Here is an 18,119-nt window from a genome sequence, read left to right on the forward strand (position 1 = left end):
AAACACCACTTAAAAATAAGGACTATCATTTTTAAGAAACAAAGCTATGGGTTTAGCACTGTTAGCACCAACCCTCTCTCAGCCCTCTGACATCACTGCCACTGTCCCACTAATTTTCTTTACTAAACTCAGCCATCATAAAGCTGCATTAACATCTATTCTCTTAACCCCCACCCCCACAAACACACACACACCTATGGTGCTGTTATCCGATACCTCCAGTTGCGTGCTCCCAGCCATGATAATTTTTTTTTTTTTTTTATAAAACTGCTCTGGGCATTTCAACACAGCAGCAGCCCTATAACAGCTCTAGCCAAACCCCTCACTAAAACTAATACACCAGTAGTTAGTGGTTACCATCATCTTATGGAACTGCAGGCAGGAACAATACAGGATCATAGACTACGATGCAAGGAAATTTCCTATGAAATTCCACCAGTATTGCATGTACAGATGTGTTCTGCTGACCTAATTCATGCTCCATTATTACAGCAGTCTTTGAAAGAAACAATCATACACCTGATCCTTTGGCAGATTTACCAAAATCTATCTTGAGGGTCATTTTGTGCTCGTGACTTGAAATGGTAATGCTCCAATCTCATCTGATCATCTATGGAGTTTCATAAGGGTCTTTTAATTGGGGGCCATTCTGTTCCCTGTGTACTTAGCACCCTGGGCTGGCATTATTTCCCAGAATGGAGAAAGCTTTCATACTATAATTATACAGTCAGTTTTCAGCTTTATTGTTCCTCTCTCTAAAGAAAATGGACATGCTTATGACCATTAAATATGTTTTTCTGGACATACAGGAACGGATATCTGCAAATTAGCTTTCTCTGAATTCTAGTACTGCATGATGAGCCACATGATACTAAGCCATCTTTTAACATTTTCCCTGTGATTCCATATAATGCGACTTACATTGTGCACGCAAATCCAGTTGTATTGTGTATGCTCGAAACTTAATTAGTTAACAAGCCAATCAGTGCCAATAATTGCCAACAAGCAATTGACACTAAGGTAAAATTAGTTCTTACCTGATAATTCTCTTTCCATTAGTTCCAACAGATCAATCCAGAGACTTGTGAGTTATGTCCCTCTACCAGCAGGCGGAGATAGAGAACTTCAGAGGTTTACTATATGTGGTCATGTGCAGTCACCTTAACTTCAGTATTGTCAATACCAAAGCAGTGGAAGAAGAAGTCCTCTCCTGCCTGCATAAAACCCATGTAAGCTCCTCAACCGCTCCTGCGGGAGGGTAACAGAAGGTTTCCTTTATGTTTAGATTTGTTTTGCCTTTTTTTTTTTTTTAGCCAAAAATCAAATGAAGGAATCTGATGAAAATGAAGCAACTAGAAAAAAACACTCAACCCAGAACAACAAAGGGCGGGCCTCTGGATTGATCTGTTGGGACTAATGGAAAGAAAATTATCAGGTAAGAACTAATTTTACCTTCCATAGCGTCCCACAGTGCCAGCCGCACTTGTTAGAGCTCTCCAATGCGCAGCAGTTATAGTGCACAGTCACACCAGACAATTCTCATCTCTATCTGTAAGAAATTAGCGCTTGCTTAGGCATCAGACCACTGATGTGGCTTCCAAGTCACATTTGGCAACCTGCCTTTTTGAAGTAATCTTGGGACTGGAGAAGATCTAGGGCAGTTGGGTAAAGACCTGAGGGACTTCCAAGTCTCGGAGATTGTGGGATGTACCAAAGCAGTCCTCAAGTGGGGCGGGGTACTACAACCTCAGCAGACTGGAGCAATAATCCACAGGCCATGGTTACATGTGCTGCCACGTCAAATCTGGAAGCCACGCCAAGCCTGCAAAGCCTGGCAAGGGAAGGACAGCAGATCAAGTGGGCGATCTGCAAAAGCCACCCACAGAAGGACAGAGGACCAAGTGGCCGAACTGCAAAGGGCAGCCACGAAAGCCAGACGAGACATGGAAAAGGAAGTCAACTGCGCTCTGGAAAAAAGCACTGTCACCCACAACGGGAGAGACTGTCCCATACAGAGACCAGCTGAAGAAACTAACTCTCTCTGCCAACAGACACTACAGCACTTGAAGCCAGATTCCCTTTCTTGAGACCAGCCAGAAGACAACATGAGAGTATGCAGGGAGGCATTTCTGCCCAGCAGGTCAGGAATCTGATAATCCTACCACAATGTGGGTGTTTCGTAAGGAGTTGCCACCTTCCTATAAACCTAAGGCTCTCCAGGTTCTGAATATGTCTGCTTCTGATCCTGCCACCACTACATTTGCAAAACCTAAAATGGTGAGCACTAGAAGACCGCTACAGTCTTTAGCAGTGCATAAGGCAATGTAGGAAGTCACTTCTCCTCAGTGGGTCATCCCAGGCACTGCCCCACTATGCAGAGACGTAGCTAGGTGGGGTGCAAGGGGAGCAGCTGCTCCCCTAAAAGGATTTTGAATAAAATGGCACTTATGCGAAACAGCTCTTCAGCTTCACACTGACGCCTATTCTACAAAAGGTCTGCTCCTCCTGACATCAAAACCGCTATGCCCACATCTGCCATTCTAAAAATGGCAAGCCTTCTTATGGTACCTTCCTATGGTCCTGAGCAAAGCAAGAAGCAAAGAGCTGACCAATGGAACTCGCTGGTCACTTCCAAATAGTATAGGAGTATATGGTGAACATCCAAGAAGTGGGAAGAGAAAAAGGTGGAAAGGGATGGAAGGCAGAAACCACCGTATGCAGGAAAGACAGTACTGTGCGCCCGTCACCAGTAGAAATCCAGAGGATCTCAAACGGATGAAGTCGGGAGTTCCGAGAACCTACCTGGACTGGATTGCTAAAGAAAACTAGGCCGCCCTGGACAATAGCCCTGGTGTCGTAAAGATAAGGTTGAGCCTGACCCAACCGAAAAGAACTTGTAGACATGTCCTCAAGAAGACGCTGAGTCTATAAGTCACCCAGGTCTTCCACCAACTTCATGGAGTCCTCAAACAATAGTTGCCATGAAAAGTGAGCTAAACCAGCCACCGTTAGAAGCTGCATTCACCACCCAGCAGCGCAACCACATCAAATGGCAGGCTGTGACTGCCAAAAATGTCTGTTTATTTGACACCCGAAACAAATCATAGAAGAAAACTGGCAAATAGCCCTGCCCCCAACTACATCTCGCAAGTGAGGAGGCAGTTGACTGTCTGCCTTCTGGAAGGGATCTGAAACCTGTTGCTGCCAGTTACGGCACAGCCTAGCAGCCTACAAGCTGCAGATAGCCACCTTTAGGGAGACAGAACTGAAATATCAGCAGAAAGCTGTGTTGAAATCACCCACTGAGACTAAGTTGGCTTGAAGGGAACCATAGAGATGGGGACCAAAGCAGAGAAAGGAACCCCTGAAGTGGTCCGATACGACTCAGGCCCATGGGGGAATGTCCAAAAAAGAGAACCTTGTGCCCATAACTTGAACCTATTCCCATATCCTGGACTTGGTAGAGAAAGTAAAACCTGACTTGGGTTGGCACTTGTTGCTGAGGAGCAAAAGAAAGAAAGGACTTCCCAAGCCTATATGGAACAGCACTCTCCGATAAGCCAAGATTTGTAAGGGAAACAACTGACTCTTGGTGACACTGATTACCAATCCTAAGGACTGAAGACGAGTAGGTATCTTGGATGAAGTTTGCAGAGTCTCTTGATAGAGAGAGCCGCAAATCAGCCAGTCACGGGGTATGGCTGAACCTGCAATCCATCCTCACAAAGGAAAGCTGCCACCATGATCTTGCAAAAATGTCCTCGGCAACATGGAAAGGCTGAATGACATGGTCATAAATCGCTAAAATCCCTCTGCAGCAAGGAGCACTGGGAATATGAAAGTAAGTTTCCTTGAGGTCCAGGGAGGCTAGAAACTCTCCCCACCAGAGGTCCAGGGAGGCTCTCCCCACCAGACAGAACTATTACAAACTGCAAGGTTCCCATTGTGAAAAGCTGAACCGTAAACACCCTAGACTCTTAAGATGTCCAAACTCAGCTGGAAGGAAGCTCCCTGGTTGAAACTACAAAGCAAAGGGAACAACTTCCGATTCCCCAATTGCAACTGGGGACAGACTCGACTGTGCCTAAAGGAAGAAACGTTGGCAAGGTGGCAAGAACTGCCTGACAGCGTTTGAGCTTGCATGTAGACTCCAAGAAAAATCTGTAGTGAAGTCCAGGTTGTAACTGTGCAATAGAAAAACTAAGACACATCTGAGCTGAGGTAATCTTGGTCCACTCCTCCTGAAACCAGTACAGGAGTTCTGTCTGAGGAGTGAACTGAGACTCCATCATTGGAAGATGCAGCAGGCATAGGTTGACCTGGAGTTGAAATAGAGCTCATTCTACCAGCAGCCAGGTGGCTTGTCGTAGTGGAAGTGGAAATCCTGAAAGTGGTTTTCCTGGCCCCACAAAACCTACGACAAAACCAAGCAGATTAAAAATCATCCTTAAACTCGTCCCCTGGCAATCTCCGAGACTTGGAAGTCCCTCAGGTCTTTACCCAACTGCCCTAGATCTTCTCCAGTCCCAAGATTACTTCAAAAAGGCAGGTTGCCAAATGTGACTTGGAAGCCACATCAGTGGTCTGATGCCTAAGCAAGCGCTAATTTCTTACAGATAGAGATGAGAATTGTCTGGTGTGACTGTGCACTATAACTGCTGCGCATTGGAGAGCTCTAACAAGTGCGGCTGGCAACCAGAGACAGATGGTGTAGCAGAATATGGCTGTTGCACCATTGCGCACTACAGACAGCAAGCTGCAGTGGGTCGTGAAGCAGTAGCCCTAGAGCTCTGTGCTTACTCTCAGCTGATTGCAACGACTATTAAGCTACCTCTACACTGAAGTAGCTCCTGGACCACTCCTCATGAAATTTAGGTACCCCATACCATGAAAAGATGTCAAAAATACCATAGAAGCAATTAGAGGTACCGGGTACGCTGCAGATACTGGGGTAGCTGAGGCTAGTATGCAAAGGTGTGGCCAGTATCAGTGTGCAAAGAGAGAGAGAGAGAAGGGCAATCTTTAGTACTGTAGAGTTCTGATAACTGTTCCAGTCATGTAAGAACTACTTGGCCAGGCAAGCAATAAGAGAGAATGAAATAAAATATGCCCCACTGGAAATCTAGCTGAGTCCACAGTTTCTAACAGGATGGATAAAACCAGCCTTGAACCTGTAACCTTCAGGCTGAAAGGCCAGTCACCCTCCTCAATAAAACTAGTTTGATGTAAACAGTACACACAGAGCAAATGCCACCAGGGCAGCACAGAGGGTGCAGGATTACCATGGAAACAGAGAGAAACCTGAGAGGCCTGCACTAGCCTCAAAATGTAACATTTCTCACAGAAACATGGAGTCAATAGTCCTAAGCCTCACTACTAAACAAACTGTACTGCCATGCTCTGAGAAAGGGGAAAGGGGAAGAGTGGAACAGTGAAAAACCTAGAGTAGGATCCCTTTCTCCCTTCCATTAATGATGTGCACACACCCTGAACCTCATTAAGGAGGGTCCAGAAATATTCTTAGTGAAAATCACCAAGTGAAGCACAGGCATCTCTACCAGAAGACTTTTAGATAGTCAGTACTTTCCAAGCTACAGCTTAAGGCTCTCGCTGTCACAGAACAGCTGCAGGGGACTAATGGATCTCCGACCTCGCCCCTGGAAAGCTGTGGGAGACTTAAAGCTGGAGTCTGCAAACCTACCCAGGCCTCCTTTCTTAGAAGCCCTTAAATAACCAATATGAAGAAACTGGAAGTGATCCACACCAGTTCCCCAGTCACATTTCAGAAAAGCCTACATATAAAACTGCCTGAATCGCAAGCAGATCAGGCCCCAGGGGAGCGCTGGAGCTTCAGCATTTCCATGTGGAGTGGCAAGAAAGATGGAGCCATCAAGCGCGCACGCACACCCAAGAAAACAAGTGCCCTGCGCCCACCAAAATGAGCTGGGAAGGAGCACACTGCTCCACGGAGTTGGGCTGTACAGTGGAACTCCAGCACGGGAAACTGCAGCAGCCCAGTGGCTCCCACACTGGGAGCAGCTTTTGCTCTGCCCACTGGTGCAGATAGGATAATGACTACTCACCCTCTCTGGAATCGCTGTCACATGCCAAGTCGGTCCTCACACCATTCAGCTGGTACTGCAAACCAGCATGAGATTGCCGTGCTGGACAAATCTCACTGAGGAGAATTTTTTTTTTAAAAACAGTGCTCAAATGGCATTTATTTATTTAAGGCAGGAGAGGACGCCGGAGCAAAAGAAACCTCAGACTCCTTTTAAACTCAGGAGAGTGAGAACCACAAACCCCAGTCAGGCAGAGAAGAGGGGTTGAAGGGGGAGGAACAGAGGGACCTGGCACCACCAGGTGTGCACCCAAGTCCCAGGACCGGGACACCTCAGACCCCAGAAGCTCAACTAGACCCAGGGGACCAGGCCAGGAGTCAATCAATCCAGAGCTGCACAGATATGACCATCCACCTGCTAGATAGAGAGAATACTGAAGTTAAGGTGACTGCACGACCACATACAGTAAACCTCTGAAGTTCTCTCTATCTCCGCCTGCTGGTAGAGGGACATAACCCACAAGTCTCTGGATTGATCTGTGGGACACTATGGAATTGGCATTATTAGAATTTACACACAGAACTAAGCGTATTCTAAGCTGGGTCCCAGGCAATCAATGTGATTTGCGTAAATTCTGTCGCATAGTTGAAAAGGGAGCGTGGCCATGGGCATTTCTAAAATCTATGCACGTGGTTACAGAATATACTCAGTCTGCGTGCAATTTAGATGTTGGCATTCACACCAAGTTTTACTTGGCATAACTGCCTGCAACTAAATTTAGTCGTGCGGAGAGGTCCTTGGTGTACTCTAAGAATATAAGAACAGTCATACTGGGCGAGACCAATGGTCCATCCAGCCCAGTATCCTGTTTCCAGCAGTGACCAATCCAGGTCACAATTACCTGTCAGAAACACAATTAGTAGCACCATACCACGCTACCAATCCCAGGGTAAGAAGCAGTGCTGTCCAATTCAGTTCCGATTTGATTTTTCAAAAAAACAACTGGTTTTTCGATTCAATTTAACTACACTGAAATAGTAAGGCCCACATGCTAATATTATAACACAAATAGGTGTATTTTCAAAGCACTTAGACTTACAAAGTTCCATAGGTTACTGTGTAACTTTGTAAGTCTAAGTGCTTTGAAAATACACCTCAAAGGATAAAAAAAAAAACCAGGCAGCAGCAATTGAACAAAGGCAAACTTAATTTGAGCATGCCATGCTTTGTTACATCATGTGAAAAGTGAAGTTTGGTCAAGTCCTACATCTTCCAGTTTTTATTAAGAAAAATCATTTTGTCCACTTTGGCTGGCTTCAGACAACTGCGTCTTGCAGCTATAATTTGTCCTGCAGCAGAAACATGTTAAAAAACAGAATAGTCCATTTGTGTATCTAAAAGGTAAACTTCTACAAAACAGATGAAGATGTGATTCCATGTGCCCCAATGAAAGGAGAGCTTAATTCTACTTCCATTTAATTTCAATATATTCTATCACCTTTAAAACACCAGGCTTCCCAAGGCAGATTACAACAACAGTTAAGATGAACCCATCAGGAAACAGGATATCCTCACTGAAATCTGAACATCTGTATTGTATAGAACAGTGAAGAAAAATGAGAACAACCAACAGAGTTTATAATTGCGGTTTCTACCAGCTACAATAAATTTTGAAGCTGTTTTAGTGATATTTGTTATTTCTTTTCTCCTCCAGCTTTTAAGGCACTGCCTATCCAACTGAAACAGCTTTACACCTCTCCACCAACCCCCCTTGAGACTTACATCTTTCGCTCGCTCTCTCCCGTCCACGTGGTCATTTTCACTGCCCTGAAGCGTTCTCCCTCCAGCACTTGCGGTTCACATAATCAGCCTTCTGCCAGTGTCAAAGTCTCTTCTCAGGCGCGTCCCACCTACTCTAATGCAACTTCCTGTTTTCCGCAGAGGTGGGACACGTCTGAGGAGAGGCCCCGAAGTTGGCAGAAGGATGACTATGTGAATCGCCAGTGCCAGAGGGAGAACGCTTCAGGGCAGTGAAAATGACCACATGGACGGGAGAGAGCGGGCGAAAGATGTAAGAGACCTCGGGCACTACTATGGTAAGCGACAGTGGCTTGGATGACAGCAGGAGGGAGGGAAACAGTGGCATGGGTGACAGCGGGCAGGCAGGCGGGTGGTGGGGAAATCCCGAATTGAGAATCCTGATTTTTTTACAAAACGAATCAATTCGTCCAAAACAAATCGATAAAATCGATTTGAATCGTGAATTGGACAGCACTACTAAGCAGTGGATTCCCCCATGTCCATCTCAATAACAAGCTATGGACTTTTCCTCCAGGAACTTGCCCAAATCTTTTTTAAAATCAGATACACATGACACATCCTCCGGCAATGAGTTCCAGAGCTTAAGAATTCTTTGAGTGAAAAAAAAAAATATTTCCTCATATTTGTTTTAAAAGTATTCCCATGCAATTTCATTGAGTGTCCCCTGGTCTTTGTACTTTTTGAATGAGAGAAAAACCGATTCACCTCCACCCGTTCCACTCCACTCGGGATTTTGTAGACCTCAATTATATCACCCCTCAGTTGTCTCTTTTCCAAGCTGAAGAGCCCTAACCTCTTTAGCCTTTTCGCATACGGGAGCGCTTCCATCCTCTCTATCATTTTGGTCACTCTTCTTAAATTGCATGGAAATTTATGCTTATTCTATAAAGTATTTTACTGAATACGCCTAGGAATATTTCTTTTTGGCACCGATTTTTTAGGCGTCATATAAGAATCTAGTACTTTATGGGCATATTGCTGAGCCAGTACCCCAAATATCACCTGTACCTTTTTCTAGGATTAAGGTTTGTGTCAACACCATAAATTGGATTGGGCCTCTATAAAATAAACTGTAAAGCATTAATAAGGTCTTTTGAACCAAAATACTAGAGAAATTATTGTAGCAGTACTATGGATGACAGGCTGAGCTATGCACACAAATGAAGGTACTTCAAAAGGAAAGGCAGCAAACATCAAAAAATATAGTACACAAAATTAATCCCACTCCATCATTAGTAAGAACTGGTACAAATCAACTTCATGCTGACCTAAGTGCATAAGTATAGCTGTACTGGAATATACTACCTCACAGTACTATGTAAGCCACAATGAGCCTGCAAATAGGTGGGAAAATGTGGGGTACAAATGTAATAAATAAATAAATAATGGTTTATGGACTTTTCTTCCAGGACCTTGTCTAAACTTTGTTTAAACCCTGGTATGCTAACAGCTTTTATCACATTTTCTGGCAATGAGTTCCAGAGCTTAATTATATGTTGAGTGAAGAAATATTTTCTCCAGTTTGTTTTAGATGTACTACTCAGTAACTTAATTGCATGCCTTCCAGTCCTTGTACTTTTGGAAAGAGTAAACAAACAATTCATGTCTACCCATTTCTCTCCACTCAGATTTTATAGACCTCTATCATGCCTCCCCTTACCTGTCTTCTCTAAACTGAAGAGTCCTGATCTCTTTAGATATTCCTCATATGAGAGTCATTCCACCCCCTTTACTGTTTTGGTCACCCTTCTCTATACCTTTTCTAATTCAGCTATATCTTTTTTGAGATGTGGGGACTAGAATGGTACACAATATTCAAGCTGTAGTCACAGCAATGAGAAATATAAAGTCATTCTGATACCCTGTTTTATGCTCCGTTCCTTTTCTGCTAATTCCTAACATTCTGTTTGCTTCCATGGTAGTCTCTGCACATTGAGCAGAGGATTTCAACCTATCAACAATGATGCCTAAATCCTTTTCCTGGGTGATGACTCCTATATGGAACCTTACATCATGTATCTATAGTATAGATTTTCTTCTCTATATGTATCACTCTGCACTTGCTCACACTAAATTTCATCTGCCTGTTTGGATCCGCCCATTATCGTAAGGTCTTCTTGCAATTTCTCACAATCCTTGTGTGATTTAACGACTTTGAATAACTTTATGTCATTAGCAAATTAAATGAATGGCCAGTCCCACAGTTAAAGGGATCTGAATCTGTGCAGGGAGACCCCAATAGATTTCAAGTTCACTGACTTGGCCATGACAACCCAGTAAATTCAGAGGTATTTCAAGTTAACATACCATAGGAAATTTTACTCTGAATGTTTCGTAGGTAATAAGCTTTCTCTCCAAGGCAAAAAAGATAGTTTCATTCCTTTATGTTATTTCCTATAAACATTCATGCATGCTATTAGTTTTGATCAAGGGGTACTTCTGCAGGAGGTGCCCAAGGCAGAAGTTGTTTGACAGGTCCAGCCCCCTTAACCCCCCCCCCCCCCCCAGACAGGCCCAGCAGCCTTCCCCCTTTCCCCCAGATACAGGGGTGGGGGGAAGCTGGAGGTCTGGTGGACCTCCAGCCCCTCTGTGTCCTTGTGTTGAGGGGGGGTTGGGGGGCTGGAGGTCCAGTGGACCTCTATCCTCCTAACCCCTCCCCGACACAAAACTCACTGGTGGCCCAGTGGGCAACATACCCCCATGCACCCTAGTGACCCCTCACCCCCCCCCCCCAAACTTTGTAGTGATGGAGAAGGGAACAGCACTCCTGCCTCCTTCCAGCTCCGCCTCCAAAATAGTGCACTCTGCCCTGCCCACTGGTAGGGAAGCCCCACCCATAGTATCCCATGATGCACTGGGCAGGGAAGGGTGCCACCATTTTTGGAGGTGGTGCTGAGAGGAGGAGGACATACTAAATATAGCACTGGAACAGCGCGGGGCTTTACCGACCCTATGATCAGAAATAATAGCATTCAAATTTAAGCATGCTATTATCTCTGATCATAGGGTAAAAGTGTGGGAGGATTGTGCTTCAGCGCAATCCTCCTGCACTTGTTTGACAGGTCCGGGCTGTCAAAAGCCCAGACCTGTCACAGAAGCTGGAAGTCCATTTGGACCCTCCTGCAATGCAAGGAACTGGTGGTTTAGTGCCCCCCTTACTCCCCACACTCCCACCCCAAGCCAGCAACACAGGGGCTGGAGGTCCGGTGGACCTCCAGCCCCGACCTACTCCCCCCCCCCCGACACAAGTTCACGGGGTGATGAAAGTCTGGTGACAGTGTCCAGCCCTGGCCAAACCAGTGCATTTTCAAGGCGGCGCTGGAAAAGGAGGGAGTGTACTACTCCTTCCTCTGCTACTCAGGTACAGGGGGCGGGGAAGGGGGACGCTAGACCACCACGTTGGGGGGCTTGTGTTCGCGGCCCACTGGGCAACTAGAGTTTTTTTTGGGTGCGAGGAGGGTTACCAGCCCCCTGTGAACTTGTGTCAGGGGAACTCCTTGTGTTGCTGGCTTAGGGTGGGGGTCGGGGTTCCTGAGGGAGCAGGGAAAGGGGCCACTAGACCACCAGGCCGGGGGGGGGGGGGGGGGAGGGCTTGTGTTCGCAGCCCTTTGGGCCACCAGGGCTTTTTTTGGGGGGGCGGGGGGGACCTTCAGTCCCCAAGTCACTGGATTAGGGTGGGGGTTTCCACTGGGGGGATGGCGGGCCTGTTAGCATACAAATACATGCTGGACAGGGCTCTCCATTCCTCCCCAATGTTCTACAAACTCTAACACCAGTTCTGAGCTGTTTGGTGCGCTGCCTGCTGATCATTGAGGAGGAATAATAAAATACCTGTTTAGCATGCATTTGCATACTACTTGCGGTCAGAACCCGCAAACGCGTTTGCTTCTGATTATCGGCCTATTAGTCTTTTGTCAAGTCTAACATCGCTCTCCCCCTCCTCCCTTCTCTCAATCTTCAGCATCTCCTAGTTCCCCAATGTCCAGTCTACAAATTTCTTTCCCAGGTCTTGCATCCTGTGTCTCCCTATTTTTACTCTTTCCCTCCCACCAACCCATTCAACACCACCCAGACTTTCTCCCCTCCTCTCAGTCCAACATTTTCCTCTACTCTCTTCCCAGTCTAAGACTTACCCATTCAGCATTTTTCAAATACTCATTACGCAAGACCAACAACTATATACTTTGATTCCTCTCTCTTCTTCTCTGCGCATATTGAACAGATCGCCAAAACCTGTCATTTCTTTATCTACAACATTAGCAAAATTTGCCCCTTCCTTTCTGAATACGCTACCAGAACCCTTATCCAAACCCTTGTCACCTCTCCCTTGGATTATTGCAATTTGCTTCTCACTGGTCTTCCACTCAGCCATCTCTCTCCTCTCCAGTCTGTCCAAAATTCTGCAGCACGACTTATTTTCCGCCAAAATCGTTATACCCACACTAGCCCACTCCTCAAATCAATTCACTGGCTCCCTGTCCGCTTCCGCATACAGTTCAAACTTCTCTTATTAACCTTTAAATGCATCCATTCTGCAGCCCCCCATTACCTCGCCACTCTCATCTCTCCCTACATTCCTCCCCGTGAACTCCGCTCACTGGACAAATCTCTCGTCATCCCCCTTCTCCTCCACTGCTAACTCCAGACTGTGTTTCTTTTCCCTCTCTGCACCTTATGCCTGGAATAGACTTCCTGTGCCTGTACGTTTAGCTTCATCTCTACTTGTTTTCAAATCTATGCTGAAAACCCACCTTTTCATGACTGCTTTTGGCTCCTAGCCACTACTCAATTGCCCTACTACTACTACTATTTAGCATTTCTATAGCGCTACAAGGCATACGCAGCGCTGCACAAACATAGAAGAAATACAGTCCCTGCTCCAAGAGCTTACAATCTAGTAGACAAAAAATAAAGCGAACAAATCAATTAATGTGTAGAGGAGGGTAGGTGGAGACGAGTGGATACAAGCGGTTACGAGTCAAAAGCAAAGTTAAAGAGGTGGGCTTTCAATCTAGATTTAAAGATGGTCAAGGATGGAGCAAGACGTAGGGCATAGGGCGCAGCAAAACAGAAGGAGCGAAGTCTGGAGTTGGCAGTAGCGGAGAAGGGAACAGATAAGAAGGATTTATCCAGGGAACGGAGTGCACGGGAAGGGGTGTAGGGAAGGACGAGTGTGGAGAGATACTGGGGAGCAGCAGAGTGAGTACATTTATAGGTTAGTAGAAGTAGTTTGAACAGGATGCGAAAACGGATAGGGAGCCAGTGAAGCGACTTGAGGAGAGGAGTAGTATGAGTAAAGCGACCCTGGCGGAATTCATGACAGGCAGCAGAGTTTTGAACTGACTGGAGAGGGGAGAGGTGACTAAGTGGGCACCAGCAAGCAGCAGATTGCAGTAATCCAAACGAGAGGTGACAAGGGTGTGGATGAGGGTTTTGGTAGAGTGCTCCCCTTGTTCCTTCTCACCCAGTATTTCCCTCGCCCTTAATTTATTTGTTACATTTGTACTCCACATTTTCCCACCTATTTGCAGGCTCAATGTGGCTTACATAGTACCATGAGACGTTAGTCGTCTTCAATGAAAAACAGATACTGAAGGAGTGGAACGCCGGTACTACCTGAATACTACTGAGCAACAGGACAACCTCATGTTTTGTGCCTACTGATGGACTTTTACTTATGCACTCTACCTCTGCTTTTGGCTGTTTGGCCACACCTTATTACTGCACTGGACATTTGTGCCTTATCCAGTTTTACTGTTTACTAACAAAAGAAGTTTGCTGTTTACTAATGTACAGACAGAATGCAGGGCTATTAGACATATAGCTTGTAACAGTAGTTTGCAAGGCCTATACAAGACCAGCTTGCCTGTAGCAACGCCATCTGAATAGACGACCTTGGAGGGTGCTGACACCCCCCTGCATTCCTGAGCCGAACCTTATCTCCTGTGCTAGAAAGGAGCATTGTGTGTGTGTGAAGAATAAGCTGCTAAGTTTCGTTTTTCTTGCCAGTATCATTTCAGTGTTATGACGTGTGTACGTACTGGGACTACAATTTTGTACTGTAAGAACTACAAATGTTTACTGCGCATGACAGTTGTGACGTGTAAGGGGCCAAATGCGCAGGCCCAGTAGGGAAGTATAAATGTAAGCGTCAGATGATTTATGACACACAGTGTCCCGAGGCTACTCGGTGCTGTTCACTTGCTAGCAATAAAGTTGCCTTGTTTGGAACCAAAATTTGCCTTTCGTCTCCTGATTTCCCACCTGTTTCATTGGCGACCCAGATGGGACAGAAGTAGAAAGGGGAATCGGATTATATTCTTCCCCTCCCCCACTGCGGTCGGATCGGGTCATCGACCCCCACCTGAGAAGGTGGTGAGTGGCCACCGCTGATTTCAGCGTCCATCTCCCGGAGGAGGGCCGATCCACTCCGCCTGACTGTGGAGGGGGCTGTGTGGTTCCGACAAGGCACCTTTTTCCATTTCAGAGAGAAGCGTACGACGGCGCAGCCTGCGACCCCGGCGGACAGGCGAGTATACTCTACGTAGTGACCGGCCCAGTAAGGACCGAAGAAGAGGCGTGATCACCCTCTTTTAGCCAGTGACTAATACGGACTATTGGTATCCGACTAGGTCCCGAAACTCACTAGGCTCCAACGACGAAACCGAGCGGCGAACGGGAGGGTTTCTTGTGGCGTATGAGAGTGTGTGAATGGGCTTGCAGTTCCAGGCCGGGCGACCGCGTCCTGGTCAGGCCGAGTGTTGACCCTTCTGTGTCTGGTGGAACGAGACCCCTTACTCCTCCACCTCCCCTTTCCCCCTTTGTCCGTCACCTGTCCTTTGGCACTCAGGTTAGGATGGGCGGGGGTGGGTCCTCACCGTTAGATTTAATGACGGAACACTTTAGCGAAGTGTTCGACCTAGATAAATGTAGCAGGGCCGGGATGATACAGAGATGTCAATTTATGTGGCCAGGGCTAGGAATTGCTGGATGGCCCCCGGAAGGGTCATTCGAGTATGAAAAAGTGGCGGCGGTCATGAATATTGTTATAATTGAGGGAAACCCAGGCTGTCCCGAGGACATTCCATACATAGAAGCGTGGTTGGATGTAGTCCGGGATCCGCCGGCTTGGGCCCAACGGAAGGTAGAAAAGGCCGCCCTTATGTTGGTAAAGCAGAGAAAAGGCCGGAAAACCAAACTTAGAACCCTGCCGACCCATGCCTTCGCTCTCCAAAGCTCGGCAACCGCTGCCGTCCCGAAGGCCGCAGGGACCGCCCCCATACGGCCTACCGCCCCTAGCACTGAAGCCACTGAGACCACGCCCCCTGCTACCAGAGTCAAGGCAGGAACTACGCCCAGTACTACCAACACACTTTCTAGGAAAAAACCCCCAAAGAAAACCGCAGGGAAAGTTCAGGGTTCGGCCGAGAAGAAGCCTCCAAAAGCCCCGATACTTGCTACGGCGGAAGCATACGAAGACGACATCGCGCCGCCGCCCTATGCTCCTATGTACCCTGACCTTACGGGCCTAGCAGAAGGCCCCGCTGACGCCGAGACTTCCGGGTCAGAGTCGGATGCCGGGGAGACGTCCCGCCCAGCCTCACCTGAGTCACCGGGCCTCGCAACCACACGGAAGAGTAAACGGGTTGTGAAGAACATTACTCGGTTCCCCCAATCGAGTCCGCAACAGGCCCTTCCGTCCAGCCGAAAAGGGGGAACCTCCCACTTATTCCCAGTTCGACAGTCCACCACCTATACCCCTAACCCGGCGGAAGGGGGGGGCCAGCCCATCGAATCAACAGTTTATAGCCACGTTCCCTTCTCAAGTGCCGATTTGTATAACTGGAAATTCCATGGGCCGTCCTACGACCAGAAACCCGAGCAGCTGATAGAGCTGGTGGAAGGCATTATATACAGCTATAATCCAACTTGGGCAGACCTTAGGCAGTTGAGCGCCCACGTCCTGACCTCTGAAGAACGCCGCCTTTTACAACAAAATATGGAGCAAGCCATCCGGGATGCGAATCCGGCTCATGCCAATTTACAGAACCTAATAGAAACGGAGGCGCCCATCGCTGCCCCTACGTGGGACTACCGAACCGCCGAAGGCCAAACCTTTATCCGCCGATACCAGCAGGCGTACCTGGCCGCCTTAAAGAAGGGGAAGCAGAAGGTTACCAACATGGGAAAAATCCACAGTGTGGTCCAACAAAAGGACGAGAGTCCAGGGGACTTCCTTGAACGACTTATGGAAGCATTCAGGAGGCACAGCCCGATAAATCCCGAGGACCCTAAGAACCTCCCAACCGTGGTTATGAGTTTTGTTAGCCAGTCGGCACCGGATATACGAAGAAAGCTACAGAGAACAGAGGGGTTCGAAGGGATGAGCCTAAGCCAACTGAAAGCTATAGCTGATCGCGTATTCGGATATCGCGACCAGGAGGAGAAGGTGGAGGCCCGGAAGGAATCGACCAGACGGATGCGGGAGAAGGCAGATGTGTTGGCCACGGTGCTGGAAGAACGAATGAGGTCTAGACCAAAGGGGAGGGGCAGGAGAACAAGAGGAACGCGGTCCCCCATAGGGCGTAACCAGTGTGCAAATTGCCGACAAGAAGGACACTGGTGGGCTGATTGTCCAGAGGAGATACGGGACAACCCGAGAGAAGAGGAATCATGGGACCGGCAGAGAGAGGAGGAGACCGGCGACCGCACGGGGGCCCCTAGGCGAGGCCGTGGAAGGGGCCGAAGAGAGAGAGGACGGGATGACCGGAGGGAATGGCAGATGGCTGTGGACGCTACCCGAGACAGCACAGCATGAAGAAACCGGGAGGGCAGAGTCCCCACTGACCCTCTGGTGGAAATTCGGGTGGGGACAGAATCTATGAAGGCCTTACTAGACACGGGGGCCCAGCGATCTGTTATCACCACTGCCATAGCCCCAGCCACGAAAGAAACTATACCAATTGTGGGAGCCTCCGGGAAATCCCTTGCAGCCCCCCTCCTCAAAGAGCGCCAAGTCCAGATCGGAGGGACGATGGTGTCCCATCAGTTCATACACATCCCTGGATGCCCGGTCCCCTTGATTGGTCGAGACCTACTCTGTAAGCTCCAGGCCACCTTGAAGTTCAAGACTACGGGTGAAGTGGAAGCTCGCTTTGAAGATCGGCCAGTGACACTTATCTGTCCAGTAAGAGAAGAATGGAGACTACACGTTCCCCCAACTGTAGGACCCGGCGACTGCCGTTACGACCAGAACACCCCTTTCGCCCAGCAGAGGCGAGCCATAATGGATGAAGTGCCTGATGTATGGGCAGAATTGAACCCCGGCGGACTGGCCGTTAACGCTATCCCCATCTGGATTGAGCTCAAACCAAATGCTCAAGTTGTCAACCAAGGACAATACCACATCCCCTATGCAGCCCGGCATAGTATGCACACACATTTACAGAAACTCCTTCAACAGGGAGTCCTTAAACCAATCAGATCCGCATGGAACACCCCATTGTTGCCCATTAAGAAGCCAGGAACATCCGAGTACAGACCCGTCCAGGACCTGAGGAAAGTCAACAACCAGGTAGCCGACATAGTTGCCCTCGTACCAAATCCATACTCCATCCTAGCCCAAGTGCCATCTCAGACCAAGTGGTACAGTGTCATTGATTTGAAGGACGCCTTCTTTTCCATCCCTCTTGCTGTCGACAGCCAAAAGTTGTTTGCCTTCACGTGGGAAGACTTGCAGACGGGAACCAAGCAGCAATATACATGGACCCGTCTTCCCCAGGGGTTCAAGAACTCGCCTACCCTCTTCGGCGACCAACTCGCCCAGGACCTGAAGACGTATCAGGACGAGTATGGGCCGGTCGTCCAATACGTGGATGACCTGTTGGTGGCCCGTGAAACGTACACGGACTGTGCAGAAGCTACCCTTTACCTCTTGAAGACCCTGGAAGCCCAGGGGTACCGGGCCAGTCGCAAGAAGGCACAGATATGCGAGATCGAAGTCGAGTATCTGGGGTTTCGCCTCCGAGAAGGAACCCGAAGGCTCGGTATCCCCCGAACCCAAGCTATCCGCAACCAACCCACTCCTGCAAACAAGAAGGAATTACGGGCACTCCTCGGAGCCGCTGGATATTGCCGCATTTGGATCATCAATTTTGCTGTCCTGACCCAAGACTTGTACGCCAAACTGAAAGGACCTGAACTCGAGGGCCAAGATCTCCGGTGGGAGAAAAGCGA

General features: G+C 48.0%; 2 protein-coding genes across 4 annotated transcripts in view; one reads left to right on the forward strand and one right to left on the reverse strand.

Annotated features, from left to right (window-relative positions):
* The window catches only part of MRRF (mitochondrial ribosome recycling factor), a 46,508-nt gene that overhangs the window by 22,434 nt on the left and 5,955 nt on the right, over window positions 1-18,119 (reverse strand). The window lies entirely within an intron of this gene.
* Window positions 13,067-18,119, forward strand: part of RBM18 (RNA binding motif protein 18) — an 85,661-nt gene continuing 80,608 nt past the window's right edge. The window contains exon 1 of the mRNA XM_030207306.1: window positions 13,067-13,082. The gene's annotated coding sequence lies outside the window, so the exon portion shown is untranslated. The remainder of the gene's footprint in view (window positions 13,083-18,119) is intronic.

The sequence above is a fragment of the Microcaecilia unicolor genome, chromosome 6 (genome assembly GCF_901765095.1).
Source record: "Microcaecilia unicolor chromosome 6, aMicUni1.1, whole genome shotgun sequence".
In the NCBI taxonomy this organism is placed as follows: Eukaryota; Metazoa; Chordata; class Amphibia; order Gymnophiona; family Siphonopidae; genus Microcaecilia; species Microcaecilia unicolor.